This window comes from Vicugna pacos, chromosome 24, assembly GCF_048564905.1.
Source record: "Vicugna pacos chromosome 24, VicPac4, whole genome shotgun sequence".
Taxonomy (NCBI): Eukaryota; Metazoa; Chordata; class Mammalia; order Artiodactyla; family Camelidae; genus Vicugna; species Vicugna pacos.
This window is the reverse complement of record NC_133010.1, coordinates 3,107,865-3,135,698: the sequence shown is the minus strand read 5'-3', so window position 1 is coordinate 3,135,698 and position 27,834 is coordinate 3,107,865. Positions and strand designations below refer to the sequence as shown.

Sequence of the window (27,834 nt, the reverse complement as noted above, 5' to 3'; positions counted from 1 at the left end):
AAAAATGGGAGTCAACTATATAAAACGAATGTGTCTTTCCTTCTACATCTATATCATAGCAGCTAATTTATATTTTGCATTTATTTTTTGGTGTTATGAAAGGATAGAAATCAATGCCTCTTATACTCTTATACCAGTCTTTTTCTTTCCCCCTTTTTACTGTTATGATGAAGGAAGGACCACACTTCTCTTCTGCGTCCACCATTCCAGGCAGTGCTCCTTCACCTTGGCTACACATTAGAATAACCAGAGGAGCTTTATAAACTTCCCTATGCCAGAATGCACCCCAGGCCACTAAGTACCATCAGAGTTTGCAGTGATGGAATCCAGACACCAACATTTTTTAAGGCCCCCTGGTGATTCCAACATGCAGCCAAGGCTGACAAGTACAGAAGTAAACAGACTAAAGTGCATCTAAACAGCGCCCGCTTTTCCTGGGTAATCTCATCTATCTCCACGTGGGGACACGGCACCTCCTTTTCTGGCCAGACTTGTTCTTCCTGCTCAGCAGTGTCCCATTTGTACTCAAGTTCTGCCTGGCACCGCTTCCAGAACTCCAGAAGTATGGTGACTAACAGAGAGAGAGAACAGCATAATGTGGATCTTCAGTGATGACTGATGCTTCAGAAATCTGTACTTAATATTTATTACACTTAACACTTTGGTAAATGGTTAATAAAATCACATTTTATTTATAGGCGATACTAAAGAGAAAAATGAGGTAATACCTTTTTATTAAGAAAAAAGAAAATGTGGATAATTTATTGAACTTTTGGAAACAGACTAGCTCTCTAGCTCAGGGGAAATGTATTAACGTGATGGTCACAGGCAGGTGACTGTGTCTGATGCTAAAGTACCAGCTACCTGCACATTATGCCCACTAAAAACACAAATATTGGGGGGAAGGATGAGTATAGCTCAGTGGTAGAGCACGTGCTAAGCATGTACAAGGTCCTGGGTTCAAGCCCCATTACCTCCATTAAAAAAGAAAGTAAAAAAAACACAACTGTCACAATGTAAAAGCACTGCACTGTCCAAACTCCAAGTCTTCTCCTCACATCCCTCTGTCTCTTCTGTCCAAAGGACCTGAGGGTGGAGAAGGGGATTAGAATGCTTTAGTAACCCCTGCATTTCTATTTTCCACCACCCCAGTCACACAAAATAAAAATAATATTCTTAAATGTGGAAAACTGCCATTTTCCTCAATCTTCAGTAAACTAATTTTTAGAAATTGTCATTCTGTTTTAAGACTCGTAACTTCAAATTGTAGACAAAAACAACATGAAATGTTAATTGAAAATGTGGCTTCAGGGTAAATCGCCTACGCCCTTTTTCCCACCAGACTGTTACCCCTAGGCCCCAACTCTATAGAAATTGCAGAATAACCACTGTTCCTTCCACCATTATACCTGAGTCTCTACCATGCTCTGAGAATAAAGAGAAAAAAGACACAGTCCCTGCTTCCGGGAGCTCCTAGGTGCACAGGAGTCATCGTGAAATGATGGCTGAGGAGGCGTGTTAAGAGGGCTTGGATAACAGTCAGCAGAGGGTGCTCGGGGCAGAGAGCCAGAACTGTAGCCAAGGCTCTCCCAGAGGAGGGAACCACTGTGCTGAGTTCTGAGATGCCCTAGAAGTGATCAGGTGAAGGTATAATGTAAAGGCCATTTCTCCCTGGGGAGCTGCACATTCAAAGGAGAGAGGCCAAAGAGAGCCAGGTACCTTCCAGGAACTGCAAATAGTCTAGAAGTGAGCACAGGGTATGGGAGGCACGTGAGGCAACCAGGTGGAGAGATCACAGGTGCACATCACACAGGACTCTGTGTGCCTCCAACGTAGAGGTGACATGCAAAGTGATCTAGAAAGAGACAAGATAGAGGCAGGGAGACCTATTGGCAGGTTCATGTGAAGGCCTGCTGAGACCCCGCCAGGAGGAGAGAGAAGAAAACATTTCAGCAGGTGGACGGATTGGCCACAGGTGTGATGGAAGAGCAGGAAGAGGTAAAAGATGCCAGCCAGATTTCTGGCTTTGGCAGTGTCCTAAATTATAGTGCCATTCCCAGAAATAAGAAGGGCAGGAAGAGGAGCAAGTCATGAGAGGAGACAACTGATTCAGTTCTGGCTGGGTGCCTGTGGGCTCCAGGAGAGATGTGCAGTAGGCAAATAAAAGTCTAGAAATCGGGAGAAAGTTCTAGGCTGAGACAAGTAGTTTTCCTGTTTCAAGTGACTAATGGGTGTGAGTGGACAAGCTCAAGAGAAGAGGTGTAGAGGGGTAGCTCTCACCCTTCTGCACATGGGAAGCATCTGGGAGCCTTTAAAACATAGTGCGCCCCAGCCTGGAGTGGGGTCTTTGTACTCTTTATTGTTTTTTAAATACTTCTTTCCTTTTTGGGGGGGTATTTAGCTTTATTTATTTTAATGGAGGTACTGGGAATGGAACCCATGACCTCTTGCATGCTAAGCACGTGCTCTACTACTGAGCCGTACCATCCCCACCTTTTTTGTTTTTAGGCATTAGCTCTACTGATCAGTAAGGGCTGAGAATCAACCTGTAGAGAGCAGAGAGCCTTGTGGGTAGAGATCAAGGAGAAGCTGCCCAGAGCCCCGCAGACCCCACCAGGGGCAGCCGGAGACGCAGGGAGCCTGGGACGGGCTGTGAGGAACGTGAACCCAACACTCCCCAATGGCGAAGACGACAAACATGTTTCAAGCACCCACTTCCCAGCAGTGTTTGTTCTGACTTTACTAGTTTTCCAGTAATACTGTGTGAGAATAGAAATAACCTGGACACAGGGATCAAATTCAAATGCTGGTTCTGACCATTCTTAGCTGCGTGATTACTGATTAAAAGGTTACCCGTCTGCCACGTGTAAAATGGGGGACATAGAACCGTGCTTGTGGGCTGCTGTGAGCGTAATGCAATGACACCTATAAAGGCCCTCCTGACTCTCAGACGTAATTGCTACTATTGTCCTCATTTGGGACACCAAGAAACAGAGGTGCAGATAGCTTCAAACATTTGCCCAAGATGAGGGTTAGGGTCAGGATTCAAGCCAAAGACTTCGTGGATACAGAACCCAGGATCTTACGAGCAACACGGCACTGCCCAGCCTCCCTGCTGCAAAACCTGCCTCCCTTTGTCTCAGTTCCATGGCGCCTGCGCTGCACAGATGTCCTCACTGCCTGCCTGCCGGCCCGGTGTCTGACCCTGGCACTCCTCCCTCCGACCCACGCAGCGCTTCCTTGGGCACACATCCCCCACGAGGCCATTGCTGTGGCTACTCGGATGTTTACACGGAAACGCAGGTGGCAGCCCAGCTTTTTGCTATAGCTGCTGCTGTCAGTGGAGGCAAAGAGCTCACAGTTGGTGGAGGAGGCCACTTCTGGTCTCCTCCTTGGCTGGAGAGCTGGATGGAATCTAGTTTCCCTCTGCAACTTAGACATCCTGCATGAGAGCTATGTAAGGCCTTCTGGCCTCTTAACATAGAAATGATACCCCCGCAATCGTACTTAACATTGTAACCTCCTGGCCCCACCAGGGAGCAGAGGCCATGGCCTGTTGTCCACCAAGTTTTGTTTCCTTGCACGACAGCTACAATGGGGTGAGTTAACACCGGACCAGAAAATCTACAAAGCCCTCGTGTACAATTTCCTGACACTTGCAGGTCACCCAAATACCACAGATCCTCCAAGTAAACAACTAGTAAGAGGAACTGAGATGGTTCGTCTGTCAGACCCCTGATGGCAGGACTGATTTGGCCTCTCCTGCTCTCAGGATGATCTGTTCTCCTTCTGTGTGCCCTTCCCTGAGGGAAAGAGACTGTTCTTTGTTTATGGGCTAGGAAGTATTTGTGGCTCTCTGACCAGAATCTTCAAAATAGAGTTCTTGGTGAGAGTGGAAGCATTGCACCCACGTCTCATGAGCACAGCTACCCAACAGTCTCATCAAGCCAAGACTGTGGCCAAAACCATGGGTCCATGCTGTTGAGTGTTGGGTCTGGAGAGCAATGCCTCCACCACTGAGAAGCTGCCGCACCACTTGCTCCCTTGCCCCCATCCAGGGGGAGGTGACGCATCCATGGGATGAAAGCCTTGAGGGCACTTGGTGACTGTGGACCAAGCTGTGACTGCCTGGTCCTGTCCGCCATGTGACCCATGTTAGCCTCACATGCAGAAAATCCCTAAAGAGACCCCTGCTTGAATGAATGGGTCACCTATAAGCCAACTGTCCTCGGGCCGCCTAAGAAGCAACACAGTGTACACAGTGAGCCACCCACTCAGTGATATCCCCAAGGCTCACAGCTCCCTAATGTGACACCAGGTAATCCCAGCAAACAGAAGGCCCTTACTTTATAATTGACAAGAATTCTACTGCCAACAGTGCCTTCCACCTTCCACTTATGAAGTTTTTTCCTCTCTATTCCCTGCTCTGCAATTGTGCAATCAGTCCAGAGCTCCTTCATGAGACAGGAGGGAAGGGGGCAGGGCACAGCCATTAAAAGGGTGGCAGAGCCATTAGCACCGAGACGGTGGAAAAGTCAACTCCCAGTAGATCTTGAGCTTCAATACACACTCACCGAAATACCGCTGGATGCTAAATGGCACTCACACAGGTTCCAGGACAGGTTCAAGTCTGACCATAAAAGGTCAAAGGATGAGTAGTGGCCCAATTTCTGGGAATCCCAACACCTTCCACAAAGCGGTTGGAATATTCCTCCCACTTATTAGCATATGAAGATACTGAGTGCATAAAAACTAACAACCCCACACCTCATGGCTGCTCTCTCTGCTGAGGGAGACAGCCCACACTCTGTCTGTGGAGTGTGTATCTACTTTTACTTTAAACTGGAGCACCCAAACCCCACGCCTCATGGCCTTTCTCTTGCCTTCTGAAACCGCCCACTCTGTCTGTGGAGTATATATCTCTCTGAATAAATCTACATTTACTGAACTCTGGCTCTCTTGAATTCGTTCCTGGGCAAACCAAGGACCCACACTTGGCGAGGTACATCCCAGGGACCCAAGTAAGACCTGGGATACGGCCCGTCCTCTCCCCCACATTTTCCTGTATCATACATTCCTTCCCAAAAGATCTCACCTTGTGCACTCCAAAATAGACAACACTCATGTGTCCTGACCTGGATCTGCTTCTGCATGTATCATTTTTTATGTCCACTAGAATGTCACCTTCATGAGGACAGGGATTTGGTTCTGTTCACAACGGAAGCACCAGCACATAACAGGTGCTGGAGAAGTGTTAGCTGAATGAATGAGCTGTGGGAAGTCCTGGGATTTCCACCTGGAACTCCTAGCCAGTTGGGCCCCAGCTGACCCCAGTTGCTCCCTGCTACTCATGGCTGACCTCTTGCCACCACTCTCTGCTCTGCCATCACCTGAGCCGGGATGAGCTGAGATGATCACACACCCCGGAGAGCATGGCGGATGGTTCATGAGGTTGCAACACATTCGCCCTCTGACTGCCAGGGGTTACTTAGGATGGAAAAACTGAAGGCAGCACCATGTGCACCGCCCTACCCCACAACTCACTTGAAGCACCAGGACTGCACACAGGGGAAACGCTGGCCCTTTCCAACCTAAGGAGAGGGACTATGGGTGAGAAGAGGGCCTCTGTCAACTAACAGTCTCTTCACAAGCCCAGTCTTAGAAAAGCTCTTTAAAAACACTTCTGGTATCTTCCTTCTGTTTCTGTAATCCCGCTAAATTTTGTCATTTTAATCTACGCATCAAAAATACAGATGTTTTTGAAATCTCTATTGATTTTCAATGAAGAAAATCCTCAATTTCCTTCTCTGCTAAGAAAATTACTGCACTTTATATAAAAAAAAAACAGCTTCCTTTCATGAGTTTCTATCTTCAAACACCTAATTTCACAAGAATCAGTGAAGCAGAACATGAAAATCACACTGTGCTTTATCACCTACAGGTGGGCAGGGATGAAATGAATGAGTACTGATCTCATGAGATGGGAAGGCTGGGGCTCTTATTCCAGCTACAGATGGAAGGGTCCATATCTGTGTGGGTGAGGAAGGACCAAGGACGAGAAACCAACATTTTCGTACCCATTTCTCTTTTTCAGAGTCCCAGACAAAACACTGTGATTTTATCAACAAAACAAGAACATCTGCACCCTTCTAAAAGCACCCCCACAACTTTACTACTACACACGACACTCTGTCACTGACCGAAAGGCTGATGACAGCCAAGAAATTTGCAGGGATCTTATTCTGTACTCATCCCTTTTTGTCTTTGGGACCTCAGGAAATTTGCCTCCTCTCCCTGAGTGTCATTTTCCTCAACCTTCAAATGGGAGTGTAACAGTCATTCATTTGCTCAGTGTCTATTTGACAACAGGAGACGGCTTATGAAAACAACAACAAAAAAAGCAAAACAGCAATTCTCATCTGTGCTGTCTTCCTCCTCCTCCCTGAACATGAACTTACAGGGTAAAATGGCATCTTTCACTAAACCCCGAACTTAAGGAGCAGTTCTGATAAGGAAGTCACAGAACTGCCGTGTAACTGAGAAATGACCTGGTGAAAAAGAATGAGTTACCAGCAAATCCTCAAAACACGTAAGGGTGCAAACCCTGGGAGCTACAGGCATGGGTGAGAGTTCCTTAGTTCCCCATTTCACAACGCCGAGAATTTTTCAGGGTCCATGAAAGACACAGCCCAGTACAACCACGCCATGTTTTGGAGTACACCGAGGCCACATCGCTGCTGACATGCACTTCTGTGTGTCCCAGAGCAAGAGCCCTGGGCGGGGGTCACTGTGTTTGAGGCTGAACAAGAACTTCCTGTTCTGTCTCTTTTGCTCTCTCTCTTCCTGCAATAAAACAACAAGGACTATGGTGGGGAGCACTGCACCCACATTCTCTGGCAAACCACACACTAGGCAGCTCTAGATGATCTGAGAGAGGACCCTTCAATGAACATATATACACCAAAGTCAGGCAGAAGGCTGCCTGTGACCTTGGGAATCCAAACCATCTTGTCCTGTTAATCAGGATACTAGAAATCTAAAGAAAGTGTGCACCAGATGAAGACGATGCCTTAGACAACATTGATGGTTATGTCCAGCAGTGTCTAAGGACAAGTCATGCTCTGGTAGATGGGAGCATTTTGGTTGCTTTCAGAGTTTGCTACTGAAGGGCTAGGACATGTCATTGAGCCTTGAAACTCCAGAACTCTATACCCACATAGGCAGACAAATTAGGTGAGCCAGCTCAGCCTTCATTCCAACTTCCTAACCAAAAAGCTGTGAGGTTGAAAATTTATTTCTCAGACTATTCTGCAGCAAGGATTCCAGATGTGGCTTTAAAAATGCACATCAGAGATTGAGATTTACAAATATTGACTACTATATATAAAAATAGCTAAAAAAACTATATTTCTTCTATATAGCACAGGGAACTATATTTAATATCTTGTAATAACCTTTAATGAAAAAGAATATGAAAAGGAATACATACATATATATGTGTATATGAATGACTGGAACATTGGGCTGTGCATCAGAAATTGGCACATTGTTACTGACTATACATCAATTAAAAAAATATACATATAAATATAATGGCAATCAGAAGCTTCTGATGTCACTGAAAGCAGAAAGCTAGATGAATGGAAGCAGAGGTGGTTGGAGGAGCTATGTTATTTTGCTGGGGTGGATGCAGCCGGCATGTCAGAGATCTAGAAGGAATGCTCACAACAGTCACTCACTGATCTGCAAGTGAGTTAGGGTAACAGCTTCCTGAAATCCTCCCCACCCGTCCTGATGAGTCAGGTGTCTGGCGTTTCTCTGGAAATCACTAGGCGCAGACTGGAACTCAAAAGTAAAAATTAAAAACTGCAGTCAGGCAGCAAAGGGCCTGGCAGGACGCGTTGTACAAAAGTAGGTCAGAATCAACAAGGAATGGGGAGGGGATAGAACGTGTGCTGAAGACCCTGACTTCAGGGGTGGATTGTCTGTGTTGAGGACTCTGAGTCAGTATGAGTAGATGGATTGGTGTGGACTAAAATGGTGGCCATTGTTCAGATAAGTGAATGATTTGGACTATATGTATTAGAGGAGGTTGTTTTTTCCCCTTCAACATTTATCATTCCTAGGGAGCAGATAAATACTCTGCAACACAACATCTAAGTGCAAAAGAAATGCTACGGGATGATGGTGGTATGAAAAATTTCAGTTCTGCATTTCCAAGATTTCCTTAATGAAGTTAACAGCAGTTGATACTTAAAATAAAAAAGGTACTTATAATAAAGACATTATCATATGTATATATCCTTAAAGATACACATATGGTTATATAAGTGGGCCTGAAATGTGTTCTGCATTCTAAAATCCAATGAAATAAAATCAGTAGCACAATATGCCTGTCAGCTCTATAAACATGATGTAGCTAATGATCTCAGAAAGCAAGGTCAGCTAGGAAATTTGAGATTTGTCTTTTCCAGTGTGAAAGTTAATATTTTTTGCTTTACTTAAAAAGCATTTTTTTAATTAGGGCTGTAGCATCCTTTGGTATTCGGGGTTCAGTAGATGTGTTCAGATGTTCTAGACAGTCAATCAGAGCAAAGACTGAGGTTTAGACAGCAGTTAAATGCCTCACCGGTGTGATCAGCATCCACATACTGCTATACTGAAAATCCTTAAAAGTGAGAACTTCATTAAAGCAACGAAAAGAGAGGGAAAAAAATAGCCACACACTAGTGGAAATTTTGTAACGTGTAAAAATGACAAAGGGCTATTCATGAGCGTATTTTTAAAAACCCGCACAATTTAATAAGAAAAACAACAAACTGACAACAGGTTGCACACAGCTCCCTGTAGGAGAAGCCATGTAGATGGACTCTTATGTGAATGGGGCTGGAGCTGTAGAATTAGTTAGTCTTGCAAGTAACTCAGTTAAAAATAAATGCAAATGGGATACACTTCTAGAATATCTGAGTAAAAATCTTGGAAATCTTACTCCTCTATGAAGCAATGACAATGGCAAAATTTGTCAAAATTAACCTATGTAGAACTCTGGAAATTAAATCAAGGCTTCCATCAATCCGGGGAATGTTTATTTGAGAAAAATAAAACAGCTAAATCTCCTTAAAGATAGTAAGATTTGTGACATTGTAACTTGATCTACCCCATTCCTGTATCCTCACATAAATGTTGGCCTTTAAAAGCAATAGTCTCACCATCAAGGTAGGGGCAGAAGTGATTTAAAGTTACCCAAAAAATCCGTACCCAGAGAGCTGTCACTATGTGACCTATCACAAACTCATGCTGTGCAACCAGCCTGTCCCCAGAGTGTGTGTGGAAAACAATCAGCAGTGAGTACTTAACATTACAACTGCCTGAGGCAGTGGTACCAGTAGGGGCTAACTAGATGCTGACTAGGAAACTTAGAAGGCAAAATTGAGTAATGAGACGTTCTGGGGGTGAAGGTAGGGTTAAAAAGCTCCAAAAAATTCTGAGAATTGTAGAAGGCCGTACACATGTGTGGCACATGGCAAGGAAAGATCTGAGAAAATCTTAAGCCTTCAACTCTGGCTGAACTTGAGGTTCTGCATAAGCAAGAACTAAAGGCTACGGAAGAGCTGCAGACTGCCTGCTGGTGCTGAGGGCATCCCTCAGCACGCGGACACACAGCCACCTGGCAACAGCTCAAACGATTGGCTCCAGGCATTGAAAGAAATCACTATCCAATCATTATTACAGTGGTGACAACTAGGCTTTCTGCACACACACTGATCTCCTGGCCATGCGTGATAAAGAATACAGACTTTACAGAATTTGTTCACGAAAGTAAATAAATAGCTTCAGCAGGAACGACAATGGAATCAACGATAAACCCTGGAGATGAGGAAAATCTGGCTTTCACATCTGCCACATTGTAATATTTTAAATGTCCAGTTTTCAACAGAAAATTACAAGGTGTACAAAGAAACAGAAAAGTTTGGCCATAACAGACGGGAAAAATCAGTCAATAGAAACTCCCTGAGGAAGCCCAGACACTGGACTTACTAAACAATGACATAAATAAGCAATTACACATATGTTCAAAAAGCTAACAGAAACCATGCCTAAAGAATTAAATTATGTGAACATCTCATTGTACAGAGGATATCAATAAATAAAATTTATACTAAAAACCAACTAGAAATTCTACAGATACATATATAATGACTAAAATGAAAACTTCAACATGAGGTTTCTCTGTAGATATGAACTGGTTGAAGAAACAGTCAGTTACCTTAAAACTACTGAGATTATCCAGCCTGTGGAACAGAAAGAAAAAGGAATGAAAAACAAAATGACCTCTGTGTCAGAGATAGGAGGGACACCATCAACAATACCAATACACACATAATGGGAGCACCAGAAGGAAGGAGAGAACAAAAGGGGCAGAAAGATTATATAAAGAAATAATAGCTGAAAACTTCCCAAATTTGATGAACACATTAATTTGTACATCCCAGCAGCTCAACAAACTCCATGTGGTATAAACGTAGAGACATCTAAAATAGGCACATCAGACTCAGTGTGTCAAAAGACAAGAACGAAGGACCTTGACAGCAGAAAGAGAAAAGTGGCTCAACATATAGAAAGGCTCCTCAGTAAGACAGTTGATTTCTCATCAAAAACCATGGAGACCAGAAGGCATTGGGATGGTATCGTCAAAGTGATAATAGGAAAAGACTGTCACCAAGTATTTTATAGCCAGCAAAGTGATCCTTCAAAAAAATTAAAGGAGAAATTAAGACACCCCTACAAAAACAAAACCTGAAAGAATCCATTGCTAGCAGGCCTGCCCTACAAGCAATACAAAGGATAGTCCAGCAGGTGTAAATGAAAGGACACTCGCCTGAAAAATAAAAAGCACTACTACATGAGTAAAAAAGTAAAACAGTATAAATAGAGTATTACATGTAAATGTTTTGTTCTATTTGATGTAAAGGACAACTGCATAAAACAATACATATGAAACTATGTAGATGTGCTTGTAATGCATAAAGGTGTAATTTGTATGACAGTGACAGCATGAGGAGGGGGAGGGAAAAGGTTGATACCAAAGCAAAGTTTTGGTGTACTATTGAAATTAAGTTGGCATTCATGTGAACTAGATTGCTTTAAAACAAGATGTTAATTATAATCTTCTGGGCAATGGAGGAGGAGTAAGGAGGAGGAAGAGGAGGAGGAGGAGGAGAAAAAAGGTAAAATAAACAACAAATTAAAATGGCACACTTGAAAATGCCTACTTTGTACAAAAAAGTGTAGTAATAAAGGAATGGGGGAAAAAAGACTTATAGAAAGCAGATAGCAGATGTAACTTCAACCTGATATGAAATTACATTAATGTAAATGAATTAAACATTCTAATCAAAATACTAAATGCAGAAATAAATGGAATAGAGAATAGATGAACAACAGAGAATAATCAACAAAAAGAAATGTTGGTTCTTTGTAAAGATCAACAAAATTGACAAATTTTTAGCTAGTATTAAAAAAAGAGAGAAGATTCAAATTACTAAAATGAGAAATGAAAGGAAGGATGTCACTACTGCCCTTACAAAAATAACAAGGAACATAAGGGAATACCATGGATAATTATATAGCCAATAAATAAGATAATCTGGATGAAATGGATAAATTCCTAGAAGGACATAAATGACTGAAGCCAATTCAAGGGGAAATAGAAAACTCAAATAATCCTACAGTAATTAGTAACGGAAATAGTAAACGAAAACTTTCCAACAAGGAAATGCTAGGCCCGTATGGCTTTGCTGGTGAATTCCATCAACTACTTAAAGAAAAAACAAAAACAAAAACAAACAAAATAAAACAATGCTTCACAAACTCGTCTAAAAATAAAGAGGAGGGAACACTTCCCAATTCATTCAATGAGACTAGTATCACACTGATACCAAAACCAGACAAAGACTATCTCTTATGAATATAAATGCAAAAATCCTCAAAAGAATACAAGCAAATCCAATCCAGTAACATATAAAATAGACCACAATTAAGTGGGATGTATCCAGGTATGCAAAGGCAGTTCAACATACAAAACTTAATTCATGTAATATGCCATATTAATAGAAAAATGGATACAAACTAGGAATAGAAGAGAACTTCCTCAACTTGACAGAGAACATCTATGAATAACCTGGAGCAAAGATCATACATAATGTTGAAAGACTGAATTATTTCCTCCCACAATCAACATTGTACTAGAGGTTCTAGTCAAAGCAACCAGACAAAGAAAATAAAGCCTCTAGATTAGAAAGAAAGAAATAAAACTGCTTTGATTCCAGATGAGATGATATTATATATTGAAATCACAAGGAATCCACAAAGGCAAAAAAAGAGAGAAAAGAAAAATATCCAATTAAAATTAATAACCCAGTCTGACCAAAATTGTAAGACACAAATCAATATATAAAAAAGTAATTATATTTCTATACAACAGCAGTGAATAATCTAAAAATAAAATGAAGGAATCATTTTCATTTACAATAGCATCAAAAAGAATAAAATACTTGGGAATATTAACAAAAATATGTGGAATACTGAGAAAAATATCTGAAACTTGTATATAGAAAACTAAAATACTACTGATAGAAGTTAAAAATGACCTAAAATAAATGGAAAGTTCTGTTTTCATGGATCAGAAGCCTTATTATTGTTAGGATGGCAATTGTCCTCAAAATGAACTACAGATGCAATGCAACTCTGGCTTTCTGGCAGAAATGAACAAGCTGATCCTAAAACTAATGTGGAAATGCAAGATACCCAGAATAGTCAAAACAATCTTGAAAAAAAACAAAGTATTGAAGTTTCCAAATTTAAAACTGACTAACAAAACTGTAATCCATACAGTGTAGTACTTGCATAAAGGACAGACAAATAGATTGAGAGAAAAGAATTGAGAGTCCATAAACAAACTCTTACACATAGCCATTTAATTTTTGACAAAGGTGCCGTGACAATCCAATGGGGAAAAAATAATCTTTACTAAAATGATGCTGGGACGCCTGCATAAACACCTGGAAAGAAAGAAAACTGAACTTTAATCTTAACACCATTTATGAAAGTTAACTGAAAATAAATCACAGACCTGAAACTATAAAACTTAGAAAATGAACAATGAGAAAATCTTCAGGACTTTGGATTACAAATACTTGTAATAAATGACACCAAATGCACAAACAACAAAAGAAAAAAATCAAGTAAACTGGACTTCAGTAAAATTAAAAACTTCTGTGCTTCAAAAGACTTCATCAAGAAAGTAAGAAGACAATCCACAGGATGGATGAAATTATTTCCAATATTTTCCCTGATAAGGGACCTTTATCCAGAATAGACAAAGAAGACTTAAAACGTGACAATACAAAGAAAAATACAATTAAAATGGGCAAAGAATTTGAATAGATGTTTCTCCAAATAAGACATAAGAATGGGAAATAAGCACATAAAATGATGTTCAACATCAGTAGGCATTAGGGAAACAGAAATCAAAAGCACAATGACATGCCACTTCACACCAACCAAGATGACAAATATATATGATATATGATATATAAATATGTATCTATAAACCCGGTAATAAAAAGTGTTGGGGATGTGGAGAAACTGGACTACTCATACATTAGTACTGGAAATATAAAATGGTGCAGTCCCTTTAAAAACTTCTTCAGCAATTCCTCAAAATGTTAAAAGTAGAATACATCCCAGAAATTCCATTTTTTGATATATCCTCAAGAGAACTGAATATATGTGTTCACACAAAAACTTGTCCATGGGCATTTACAGCAGAATTATTCATCATCAACCGATGGATGGATTAGCAATGTGGAGTATTTATAACAATGGCATATTACTTGAACACAAAAAGGAATTTGGGTACTGATATATGCTACACCATGTATGAGCCTAGACAACGTCACACTAAATTAAAGACGACAATCATAAAAGGCAGCATACTCTATGATTCTACTTATATGAAATGCCCAGAACAGGCAAATCTGTAGAGGCAGAAAGTAGAGTGGTGGCTGCTGGGGGCTAAAGAAAAGGAAGGTTAGGGACTGACTTAATAAAGGGTTCTGGTTCCTTTTGGGGGTGACGGCTACAAAGCTCTGAAATGTATTTAAAATCCTAATGCACACTTTCAAAGGCTGCATTTTATGGTATGTGAATTATATCTCCATAAAGCTGTTATTCTTGAAGCTGAGTCCACCTATGGAGCAACTGGCACAGCACTGACTGTGGCATCTGGAGGGGTAGGGACCCACCGGCCCACCACGAAGGAGAGCAGCACCTGACCCAGTGTTGGAGGGGCACCATATTCTTGCCGATGGACACTGTGAGTAGCACAGACGAAGGGGCCAACAGAGCAAGTTGAGTTCATGAAACAGGGCGAAGACACAAAGACTGCTCAATAAAACCATTAAAAGTGCACAGTCTCTATGAGAACACATCTTTGTTTTTTAAATCTTTTTATATCTGTTTTATTTTCTATTAACTTTTTAATCTTTACTTTTTAAACATTTCTATATGTTTACAGTTCTCATTTCATTTTTAATTCTCTTGGTTTTGATCTGTTATTGATTATTCACAGGTTTCAAATATTGTGTTTTGATTTTTTTCTTCTTTTTATTAAGGCTTTTAAAAGACATCTCAACTTGACTGCTATTCTGCTTCAACTTGTTCTTTTATTATTGATTATACACTGTTTTCAAACCTTCTTTTCCTCCATTCTTTAAAATTCTCTCTCTCTCTCTTTCATTTTTAAGTTATATTTCCACATAGGCTTTAGATAGATAAATAAATAAACTCCTTTAAGGACCACAATATATAACTGATACTCCTTAAGCCACAGTGCCAGAGATATATGAGCAGTATGAAAAAGCAGAGGAAGTATTCCCAATTAAAAGAGGAAGAGAAATCCCCTGAAAGTACAATCAATGAATTAGACATTGATGGCCTACTAGATCAAGATTTCAAAAAAGAAGTGATCAAATTACTGAAGGAACTAAAAGAGATAGTGTTTAGAGACATAATATATGTCAAAAACAAAATAGAAGCTATAAAGAAGAGCCAATTAGAATTGGTATATTCATTGGCTGAAATGAGATCTGACATAAAGGCTGTAAAAATCAGGCTAGATAATGCAGAGGAATGAATAAGTGACCTAGAAGACAGGACAACAGAAAGCACCCAATCAGAACAGCTGAGAGAAAAACATATAAAACAATGAAAACAATATAAGGAACCTATGGGATAATATAAAGCATGCCAATCTATGCAAAATAGGGGTTCTAGAATGGGAAGAAAGAACAAAGGGGATGGAAAAGGTATTTAAAGAAATCATGACTGAAAACTTCCCAAACCTAAAGAAGGAATGAGACAGCCAAGCACAGGAGGCTCAGAGTTTCCCATACAAGAAGAGCCTAAAGAGACACACACCAAGACATATCATAATCAAGATGGCCAGACTGAAGGATAAAAAAATGATCCTAAAGGAAGCAAGAGAAAAACAAAGAGTGAGTTACAAGAGAAGGCTCTCAGCTGATTTCTCTACAGAAACACTACAGGCCAGAAGGGAGTGGCAAGATATATTCAAAGTCCTGAATGAAAAAACAGATGCAGCCTAGGATACTTTCTGCAGCAAGGCTATCCTTTAGAATAGAAGGAGAGATATAGATTTTCACAGAGAAGCAAAATCTAAAAGACTTTAGCAACACTAAACCCATGCTAAAAGAAATATTGAAAGGTCTACCCTAAATAGAAAAGAAGTAGGATGCTACAGAAATGAGAACTCTAACTGGAAAGGTGATAACTACCATGAATTACAAATAGAATAAACATGAAATTGTAAAAGAAGACATCTAAATCATTGAGTGGGAGAGGGAAGCAAAAAAAAAATAGAGTATTTTTTCTTTCTTCTTTTTCTTAAATTTTTTATTCTCGGTAGGATGGGTTTGAGATTACATTACTATCTGTTTAGTACACACAGTTAGAGTAATTGGTTAACACACTTACAAAAAAGTGTAACCAGAAGCCAAAAACTTACAAGTGAGTCACAAAAACTAAATACAATCCAAGATAATACAAAGGAAAATTACCATACTACAAAAGGAAGAAGAAAGGAACAGAGAAGAAATAGCCAATCAACTGCAAAAATAAGTTCAAAATAGCAATAAACACTCATCTATCATTAATTACTGTAAATGTTAACGGACTAAATGCTCCAGTCAAAAGACAGAGTGGCAGACTGGATAATAAAGCAAGAACCTTCAATACACTGTAAACAAGGGACACACTTTAGGGAGAAGGACACATATAGATTGAAAGTGAATGGACGGAAAAGGATAATCCATGAAAATGGAAATGCCAGAAAAGCAGGTGCAGCAGTACTGATTTCAGACATAATACACTTTAAAACAAAGGCCATAAAGAAAGATAAATAAAGACATTTTATGATTAAAGGAGCAATACAAGATGAGGATATTATAATCATTAATATATATGCACCCAACATGAGCACCTAAATACATAAAACAACTACTAACAGAGATAAAGGGGGAAATTGATGGGAATACAATCATTGTCAGAAATTTTAACACCACATTAACATCACTAAGACAGATCTTCCAGACAGAAAATAAATAAGGCAACAGAGAAATTAAATGATACAAGAGAAAGATTAGATTTAGTGGATATTTTCAGAGCATTACAACCCCCCAAAATAGGATATACATTATTTTCAAGTGCACGTGGAACATTTTCTAAGATTGGTCATGTACTTGGTCACAAAGGAAGCCTCAACAATTTTAAGAAGATAGAAATTATCTCAGGCATCTTTATTGACCACAAAGCCATTTAAACCCAAAATCAACTACAGAGAAGCAAAGGAGAAATAAAGGAAAGCATAGAGATTAAACAACATGCTATTAAAAAATCAATGGGTCAATGATGAAATCAAAGTTGTAATTAAAGAATACATTGAGACGAAAATGAAAACACAACCACACAAAACTTATGGGATGCAGCAAAACAGTGCTAAGAGGAGTGTTTAGGGCGATACAAGCCTTCCTCAGAAAAGAAGAACAATATCAAATAAACAATCTAACCCACCACCTAAAAGAACTAGAAATAGAAGAGCAAAAATACCCAAAAGTCAGCAGAAGGAAGGATATAATAAAGATCCGGGAGGAAATAAATAAAATAGAGTTTAAAAAATAAAGAAAATAATCAATCAAACCAAAAGCTAGATTTTTGAAACAGTAAATTAAATCGACAAACCTCTGGCCAAACTCACAAAGAAGAAAAAAGAGAGAGCCCAAATTTGCAAAATAAGAAAGGAAAATGGAGAAATTACAACAAATAACATAGGAATACAGAATATCATATGAAACTATCATGAAAAACTACATGGAAGAAATTGAATAACCTAGACGAGATGGACAAGTTTCTGGAAACATACAGTCCACCAAGTCTGAATCAAGAAGAAACCGACCACTTGAACAAACCGATCACTAGGAATGAAATCGAATTAAAAATAGAAAAACTTCCGTACAAATAAAAGTCCAGACCGGACAGCTTCACCGGGGAATTCTACCACACATACAAAGAAGAACTCATACAAGTCCTTCTCAAACTCTTCCAGAACATTGAAAACAAGTAATATTCCCAAACTCATTCTATGAAGCCACCATCACCCTGATACCAAAACCAGGCAAAAACACCAGGAAAGAAGAGAATTACAGACCAATATCACTGATGAACAGAGATGCAAAAAGTCCTTACCAAAATACCAGCAAATAGAATCCAACAGCACATAAAAAAGATTATATATCATGCTCAAATTGGGTTCATCTCAGGGACACAAGGGTGGTTCAACATATGTAAATCAATCAATGTAATACTTCACATCAACAAGAAAAAGGACAAAAACCACATGATCATCTCAAAAGATGCAGAAAAGCTTTTGATAAAATTCAACACCCATTTATGATAAAAATTCTCACCAATGTGGGTATTGAGGGAACATAATTCAACATCATAAAAGCTATATATGGCAAACCTACAGCCAGTATAGCACTCAAGGGTGAAAAACTCAAAAGATTCTCACTAAAATCTGGGACAAGACAAGGATGCCCACTATCACCACTTCTATCCATCATAGACATGGAAGTCCTAGATAGAGCAATCAGGGAAGTAAGAAAAGTAAAAGGGCTCTAAATTGGAAAAGAAGAGGTAATAGTGTCACTATATGCAGATGACACGATACTATATCTAGAAAACCCTAAAAGGTCTACACAAATGCTACTAAAGCTGATCGAAGGATTTATCACGGTAGCAGGTTACAAGATTAATGTTCAAAAATCAGTAGCATTTCTTTACACTAATGATGAATCAACAGAAAAAGAAGTAAAGAAACAATCCCCTTTAAAATAACACCCAAAATAATAAAATATATAGGAATAAATCTAACCACAGAAGTTAGGGAATTATACACAGAAAACTATAAACCATTGGTGAAGGAAATTAAAAAAGTATTTAAAAAATGGAAAGGTATCCCATTCTCTTGGATTGCAAGAATCAATATTGTTAAAATGGTCACACTGCCCAAGGGAATCTACAGATGTAATGCAATCCCTATCAAATTACCCCGGACATATTTCATAGAACTAGAACAAATCACAATAAAATTTATATGGAACCAAGAAAGACATAGAATTTCCAGAGCATTAATGAAGAAAAAAAGAAGGAGCCTGGAGGAATAACTCTCCCAGACTTCAGACAATACTATAGAGTTACAGTCATCAAGACACCATGGTATTGGTACAAAAACAGACATATAGACCAATGGAACAGAACAGAGAGCCCAGAAATGAACCCATAAACTTTTGGTCAACTAATCTTCGAGAAAGGAGGCAAGAATATACAATGGAATGAAGACAGTCTCTTTAGCAAGATAAACATAAGACAAGATACAATAAACCTCCTAGAAGAAAATACAGGCAAAATATCTGACACACATCTCAGAAATGTTCCCTTAGGGCAGTCTACCCAAGCAATAGAAATAAAAGCAAGAATAAACATATGGGACCTAATGAAACTTACAAGCTTCTGCACAGCAAAGGACACCACGAGTAAAACAAAAAGACAACCTACAGAATGGGAGAACGTTTTTGCAAATGAAACTGACAAAGGCTTGACCTCAAGAATATATAAGCAGCCCATATGACTTAATAAGAAACAACCAAATAACCCAATCCAAAAATGAGCAGAAGACCTAAACAAGCAATTCTCCAAGGAAGACATACAAATGATCAATGGGCACAGAAAAAAAGGCTCAGTATCACTAATTATCAGAGAAATGCAAATCAAAACTACAATGAGGTATCACTTCAAACCAGTCAGAATGGCCATCATTCAAAAATCCACAAATGACAAATGCTAGAGAGGCTGTGGAGAAAGGGGAACCTCCTATACTTCTGGTGGGAAAGCATTTGGTGCAGCCACTGTGGAAAACAGTATTGAGTTTCCTCGAAAGACTAGAAATAGACTTGCCATATGAGCCAGGAATCTTTCTCCTGGGCATATATCCTGAAGGAACCCTACTTCAGGATGACACCTGCACCCCAATGTTCATAGCAGCACTATTTACAATAGCAAAGACATGGAGATAGCCTAAATGTCCATCAACGGATGACTGGCTAAAGAAGTGATATATTTATACAATGGAATACTACTCGGCCATAAATACTGAAAATATAGGGCCACTTGCAACAACATGGATGCTCCTGGAGAATGTTATTCTAAGTTAAGTAAGCACAGTAACAAGGAATAAAGAGAAGTTACCTCCAGGTACAGTTATTTTGATTAAAATATCCATACAGAAAGCAAGTCAACCCCACGACTGCTGCCAGGAGGAGCATCTGAGTGTAATAGCTCAGCCAAGCAAAGAAGATTCCAACCTTCTCTCCGTAGAATTTCCTGCAGAAAGACAAAATGCAGTTTCAGAAGACACACATAAGTTCTCTGTAACTTCATCCTCATGTTAATTTCTTTTTTCTTTTTTTTTGTGGAGGGGGCATAATTAGGTTTATTCATTTGTTTTTAAATGGAGGCATTGAGGATTGAACCCGGGACCTTATACTTGCTAGGCATGCACTCTACCACTGAGCTATACCCTCCCTCCATCATAATAATTTCTGATTCTAAATCAAGGGGGCTTTAAGTTTAAACCTCTGACTCAATTCACACTTAAAACATATGTGTTTTCTTAGCAGCCCCCAAATTCTACCGTGAAATAAGTAGTATTTTATGTATTATAGAAGTACAGATTACTGATTCACTTGCTGAAGAGAGATAAATGAGAACAGAGCAAAGGAGGGGATGAGGCCGACTCTGGAGCAGATGCAGGGGATAATCACCACTCACTGGACAGTCTGGCACATTCAACATATCCCCCCAAAGTTCATTCTAAACAGGCTTGACACAAGTGGACATCAACAAGTCATCTGCTCCTGCCTTATCTCGGGAACTTCCCTCGAGCAAATGCATCGTAAGCCACAGATAATAAGGAAATGTCTAATAATGATAACAACTGGGAGTGCCATGTCTCTCTCACAAAATATTTATAAAACTCATTGTGGGAATGGGAGAGGGCAGGAGGGATGTGACTGAGGAAGGCACTGCCCTGTATTCTTTGTATCTAGCATGTCTGTTATTCGTAGGTTTTAAAAACTCTTCAATGTTTCTCAGTTAATCTGGAGTAGATGTAGCAGGCCAGGGAGGCAAGATTAGAAGAAAGGAGGCAGGGCATGTAGCGGTGCCAGGCTGGCCCTGAAAGGGAGACAGACACAGACAGGCAGACACAGACGGTTGAGGGATGAGGCGGAACAATAAGACGGCGGCTCAGCTGTGTCTTGCTGTTGCTGATACTTCCCTCAACTGGCTCATTACTGACTCGGCAGTGCTTGGTAAAACCTGTGGATTTCTTCAGCTCTGAGTTCTCTCTGAGGCTTCCGCCTCAGTCTGGAGCTCCGCCCCCCAAGGGGGACTCAGCTCTGAGAACAGCCTGCAGTCCTGGGAAACTTCACGCAGGAAACCCCTTGGGCTGGACCAGCGCTCACAGGGCTGCTGTGAGACCAGCTCCATCGTCAGAGACCTGGGCGTGGACCATTCCATGGGGAAAAGGGCTGAGCCTGATGCCAAATCAGATAAGAGGGATAAAGTGTGTTCATTCTCATGTGAATGGGCTTTGTGGCCTGGCTCACGGGTGGCAGGCTCAGGATGGTGTCTGGCAGAGAAAACCCTCGCAATGGGTTTCAGATGTCTTGGGCTCTTTCTTGTTAAGCTTTTTGTAATATATTCTTATCAACTATCCATCCTGAAAATGCCACATTCAAAACTGAAAGAATGTTAGAAGTTGCCTGCTCCAACTGCCCAATGGTAAACACACCCTGCTACAGTTAGAGAGCTTGTCAGGCAGCCTCTGCCTGGATTTTAACAGTGACGGGGAGTTCATTATTTACAAAGGTTACATGTCGGTAAGTAGGTCAGACAGAATTTTTGAACCTTAAACAGATGTCTGCCCCCTAGTCCTTGCTGAAAGGCTAGGAATAATGAGGATCCCTTCAAATGTATTTTGTCTGATTGTTATCCCTCTCTGTCAAAAACACCCCAATTCTTAATATCAAATTTTCAAAATTCATCTTTGATTTCTTTTTATCAAAGTTATACCATACATTCATTAAAGAGTCAAACAATTCTCAAACACCGATTGTAAAAAGGAGCAGTTCCCAACAACCGCCCCATTTCCTGTCCAGAAGCAACCATGTTCAGCTCCTACTGCTGACTCCTGGAATAATTACTCTCTATCTCTGACTAATATCCTTGTAACGCAGCCTACTGACTTTTTCAGCTTTATGTATCACCTATTTAACTTTCTATTTTGGAAAATGAGGATTAAGCCCTCTTTCAAACTCCATCTCATCTACACATCCAAAACTTCATTCTTCCAACCTTTTGATACAATTACATTATAATTTTGATCAGCTCAGTATCCTTGATTTACATTATTATTACTCTATACAGACTGTTCACAGCTGTAGCAAATTGGCTGCTAGGCTTACTTTTTTCTTCCCTACTTTGTTTTTCCTGGAGTTAATAATTGTCTTGGTGGTTCATAGGTTAGATTTCTGTGCACTTGACAATTCAACCCCAGACCTTCCCCTAATGAATAACTTTCCCAATACTTTCCAATACATTGTCTACAAACTACATCTCCTTGAATAAATCTCTTCAGATCTCCTTCAAACTTGATTAACGACATGCTAGTCTTGTCACAGACCTCAAGGGGCCACTAGTGGGAAGCAACAAAGGGAACACATGGACCAGGGGCAGGGAACAGATAAACATATTTTCCTTAGCAAAACATACTTAAAATAGTGGGAAAATTGTTTTCTTTACAAACACACACACAAATCCCAAAAGCCCATAAAGAATGATTAAACAGCCATCAAGCCCATTGCCCTGCCATCAAATTCTGTATAACAAAACAAAAATAACAGAAGGAAAATATCATACAAATATGAACCTCAAGGGGGATGGGGTACACTCAGTGCCAGAGTGTGTGCTCAGCATGCGTAATTTCTTAGATTCAATCTTCAGTACTCCATTAGAAAAAACATTTAAAAAGAAAAGAAAAATGTATCAAATTTAAATATTTACATATGTACAAACATCCTCTTTTAAAACTGTGCTCTACAGGGTAACCCGGGTTAATGAGAAAGTGCCTCTTCATGACTGTGATCCTGCTGATAATTGAGGGAGGAAATTAGTGTATGACCACATGAAATACAATCCCTTATATAATAATGATCCCAGGTGACAATCATTATTGGCTGCTGTCATCACAAAAAAGAGTCAACTGGAAATTATGTACCTTATGACAGGAGTACAAAACTTCACATAACAAGTATTCTTGCACAAAGTTGAACCTCAATCAGATCAAGCTTTTAGGGGAGGATCAAATCACTTAGCTAAAGCAAACACATAGGATGGAGAAACAAGCCTAACACCACAGGGGGGAATGAAATCAGCCAAACAGGAAATAGAGAAACACCTGAGGAATTTCAAGGAAAATGAGAAACAGGAAAATTTTAGATTAGAACCCACTTGAGAGATATGCTAGCTGCAATGTCTGAACCTAGTCTGGATCCCGATTTCAACCCCAAAACTACTTAAAAGTGTATTTTTGTGACAATCAGGGAATTTCTTTGTAACCCTAAATAAAAAAGGTTTATTCCAATTGTATTTGAAAGAGACCTTGTCATTCACTAATGAAAGGTTAAGCTATGTAGGCTTGTCTTCAAAATGATCCCGTAGTAGGGGAGGGGAGGAGTTGGAGATGAAAGATGCAACAACAGTGACTCTGAGTTTATAATTCTGGAGCTGGGTGACTGATACAGGCAGGCTGGCTGTGCTGTTCTCTCTACTTCTGTACATGTTTGAATCTTTCCATAAAATGTGAAACAAACAAAATGACTTCAGTGTTTTAAAACCCTCACTTTGAACAATAAGAGGTTTGCCCAAGTAGGTGGGCACCTGCATGGGGCACTGAGATTAGGAAGATCAGGCACCTGGCTCCAGGCCGACCTGGGGCTGCCTTGACCCTCCTCTTCTCCTCATCATCCACAGACAGCCCATAACTGCATCCTGTCAGCTCCACTCCCCAAACGCATTCCTCCCTGGCTCCCACCATCTCTCATCTGGCCCAGTCCAAGTGTCTCCTACCCGGCCTCCCTGCTTCCTGGGTCACTGCAATTCATTCTCCACAATATCTTTGCAAAATATGATTGAGAGGAAATTACTTTAGTGCTTGAACTATCATGACTGCTTCTCACTGCGCTTAGAGTCTACACTCATTTCCGTGCTCCTGATGCCCTTCTAAACCTCGTGTCTCATCACTGTCACCAGTGGTGGCTCCAGTATCTCCTCAAACCTGCTGAGCACATTTGTGCCTCGGGGCCAATGGGCAAGCTGCCTCTATTCCTGGGGTGATTTTTCCCAGAATCTCAAAGCCCAACCTCCTTATCACCATCTCAGCTCACATGTAACCTACTCAAAGATAGCTTTCTTGACTCACTTCCCCCCAAGTCTCCCAACTCAACACTGTGTTATTTCCTTCATTTCAATCTGACATTGTTTCCTTATTCGCCCGATTATTTTTGTTTGCTCGGTTGTCCTTGACCTCCCTCCCCCCAGCAGCCTTGCCCAAACAGCATAAGCTCCCGGGGAGCAGCCGGCACTGCTGCTCTGAGAAGACACATGCTGAGCGCGACATTAGAGTCACATGGTGTAGTGAAACGGTGTCGAACAGCAGATACAGCAAAGCAGTGAGAATTTCTCTCTTATTTTATAATTTAAGTGAAATCTAACGTTTACTCCTGTTTAATGAAGAATTTGATAGGTCTTTGGTCCCAGTTCCTGGAGGGCAACACCTAAAGCCTTGAAATTTCCCAAGATAGGAGTGTTTTTGCTATTCATGGTGGAAACTTGGATGGCATGTGTTCATGAGATGACTCAGGATGGGGACTGGCCAGCCAGAGACACCAAACATGTGATTAGAGGAGTGGGGCTTTGAGCTTTGTGACAAGTGAGTGACCACCAGGAGAGGAAGGGGCTCAGTGGTTAGGGCTAAGGAAAGGTTTGACTTAAAGTTAGGGTTTGGGTTAGCCATGTAAGTAGTGACCCAATAAATCATGTCTTTGTTATAAAGCCTCCAGTAAAAACTTGGAGCAACAAAGCTCAGAGCTCCTGTGAGCTTCCTGGTTGGTAACACTCTTGGAGGACTGTCACCCTCAGATGCCATGAGGGCAAACCTGAGCCCTTCCCACTGGAGTGCTCTCCACAACAGCTCACCTGATGAGATCTAAGGGCTGCTTCTTGTCTATGCTTCGAGGAGGATCCGATTCCCTGTACAGAAGTCCCTGTTCGCTGGGGCAGCTGAGGTCCTCTGACAGAGGTTGAAGTTGCACTGGGAAGCAGAAGCAAACAGGTGAGCATCACTATCACCACGTGATCACATGTTCTGTTGATAAAATGTGGTACTAACACTTCGTAGTCATTTGTAAATAAGGGGCCCTCACTTGCCAGAAGGGATGGAGGTACCATATAATTTTTCATAATTCTCACCCAGGATTAATACTAACCCCTTGAGGGTCATTTGCATATATGGGTGGAAAGGAACTCTTGGATGTTACAGTCCTGGGGCCACAGTGGGTACCTGGGGAGAGCCTTGCAGATGCTTAATATCTTACAACAGGGCCAGTCTTCCACAGCAAAAAAAACTAGGCCACCCAAGTGCCCAAACTGCAGCAGTAAAGGGACACCTGATGGTCCAGTCCCCTCCTTGGACACCCAGAGGAAGCTGGACTCTGGCTGGTTAGGGGCAGGGTCAATTCTATAACCCAGGCTTTTTTGTCCCCACAATTCAGTAGTAATTCGGTGACAGCACATGGAATATAAACAACAAAGAAACTTGACATGATGTTATATATTTAGCTTACTCAATAAACAAAATTTAAATCCAGTCATTCTCCTTCCCACCTGACCTACTTTCTTTCTCCTGTACTAGAGCCAGATTATTACCCAGCCAGCCTTAACATGGGTCCTGACTCCACTTACCTCCCTCCCAAACACCATATGAGATGATTCCTAAGCCTGGAATGTTCCTAAGCTGGATGTGGGACCAGCAATTACAACAGGCTTTAGTGAAAAAGAACTGGTTGTGCACAGATGCCAACTAAACACTGTAGAATCCTGGTGCCCCACATTAGTAATCATGACAGCTGTTTGCAAGTGTCCCCAAAGTTCATTTAAGACTCTCACTGCTAATTTTGCTGGGACATAAATATAAAACATTTGGACAGCTTGGCTGGACTGCTATGCTGGGTCTCGGGTCCAGGATGCTCAGTGTTAGCTCCCTGCTCCCAGCTCCCTGTTGTGTTCATGCATGTGCATCAAGCAGCTGTTTAGTGTCCATTTTAATACCTTAAACAGTGCATTTCATTATTGTCTTCATCCACAAATACGTGTACCACATAGCAGCAATGATCAATCTCAGCATTTGCTTTCTTTGGTCTTAGAGTCAGATAAATAGATAGCAAAGATAACAAAGTCATAGAGCGCTATAATATAGTATTTCCTTTATTTCAATGACAGGATTTATTTAAAGAGCTTAGATATAACATCCTTGCACTTATGGCATCATTAAGCGTCTGAAGCTGTTACATTATAAGCACTTCATTTCAAGTGAGATGTTATCAGTTAGAGAAGCACTGCTGAATTTGAGGGGTTGCTGTCATCTCAGACGGAGTCCCTAAAAAATGTCAACTCTCTGCAGTATTACCATCATGACAAGAACCCAGACAGATGAAATTTGGAAAGTCCTGTGGCTTTCTAGTGCACAGACAGAAAATGGTATTTCAGAGGGAAAAGCCTGAATTACAGAAAATGATAAATGAAATGGTCTAACATGCATTTCCGTTACAAAGAACTAATACTTCTTTGGTCGATAATAACATCTGTCAGTAATTATGAAAAGAGCTGACAGATGCATAGTACTTAATAATAGGCAGGGCTGTTCTAACATTGACACAGATTCATTAATCCCAATAGCAACTCTACGAGGTGGGTACTACAATTATCCCCACTTTATTGATGAGGAACTTGATATACACAGAGGCTAAATAACATTTACAAGGTCGACAGGGAGAAACCAGCACAGGTGTTCCAGCCTGAGTCTACGCCCTTGGCCACTTCTCTTTTTTTTTTTTAGTGGCGGGGAGATATTAAGGTAATTCTGGTGGGGGGTGCGGAGGTAATTAGGGTTATTTGTCTATTTTAGAGGAGGTGTTGGGGGGCTGAACCCAGGACCTTATGCTTGCTAAGCATGCACCCCATCACTTGAGCTGTACCCTCTCCTCTCGAGTTTATGCTCTTAGCTGCTAATCCTCACTGTCCCACATGGTAACTCTGGGGGAACTACAGTTCATTCATTCACTCGTTAAACTCAGCCTTCCTGGTGCCTGGGATTCAGCAGTGAACAAGACAACATGGTTCCTGCCTTAAATGAGCTTGTCGCCTCCTGACATATTATCTTCATTTTACACAGGAAGAAACAAGGTCAAGAAGATTAGCCTTTTCCTGTGAACACCTGAGGAGACATGAGGTGCTTTATTTCATTTCTGCCATTTGACTTAAACCATGGGGAGAGAAAGCTGCCTTGCAGATCCCGGAGCTCACAAGCCTATTAATCCCGAATTTTTTTTAACACTGTCCTTTACTTGATACTTGATCTGTGAAAGGATGAAGTAAACCTAAAAAGATTCTAAGACAGCGTGTGGTTTATACAAGGTAACAAACCAGCCACTGTTTACTATCCTAACAGGAATCTGTAGGCATATTTCTTTTCTTTCTGTTTTTTCCTTTTTATGGGCAGCTTTTAAAAACCAAACCAAACCAACCAAACCAAATCACTGAAATTCAACAGCAGGTTCTAAATCACCCCCAAGACAGCAGCTAAACTCGGTTTAGACTTACAATGCGGCTTCTGGTGGTTGGATTGAAGAATGTATCTCTATCCTGAATATAAAAGCCATTCATGCAGCTCTTCTCAAATAGGGCAATGAAAAACCCTTGCTCCTGTTGTTGATACTTTCATCCACTTGGAGGACTTTCATAAAACAGCTAAAGTTATCAAAGGTTGAGGACCGGGTTTTCAGATCATTGGGCTTCAGA

General features: G+C 40.6%; 2 long non-coding RNA genes across 3 annotated transcripts; one reads left to right on the top strand and one right to left on the bottom strand.

Annotated features, from left to right (window-relative positions):
• Positions 1 to 425: 425 nt before the first annotated feature.
• LOC140688855 (uncharacterized) lies at positions 426 to 27,798 on the bottom strand. The gene is made up of 4 exons (XR_012063699.1): positions 27,637 to 27,798; positions 24,955 to 25,069; positions 19,885 to 20,019; positions 426 to 571 (listed from the first exon to the last, which is right to left on the bottom strand). It is a non-coding gene; the product is annotated as an uncharacterized lncRNA (long non-coding RNA).
• LOC140688854 (uncharacterized) lies at positions 24,362 to 27,374 on the top strand. Of its 2 annotated transcripts, none has more exons than XR_012063697.1 (3): positions 24,362 to 24,428; positions 24,883 to 25,090; positions 27,209 to 27,374. It is a non-coding gene; the product is annotated as an uncharacterized lncRNA (long non-coding RNA). The 2 variants fall into 2 exon arrangements; XR_012063698.1 differs by having other exon boundaries at positions 24,364 to 24,428; positions 24,898 to 25,090.
• Positions 27,799 to 27,834: the final 36 nt, after the last annotated feature.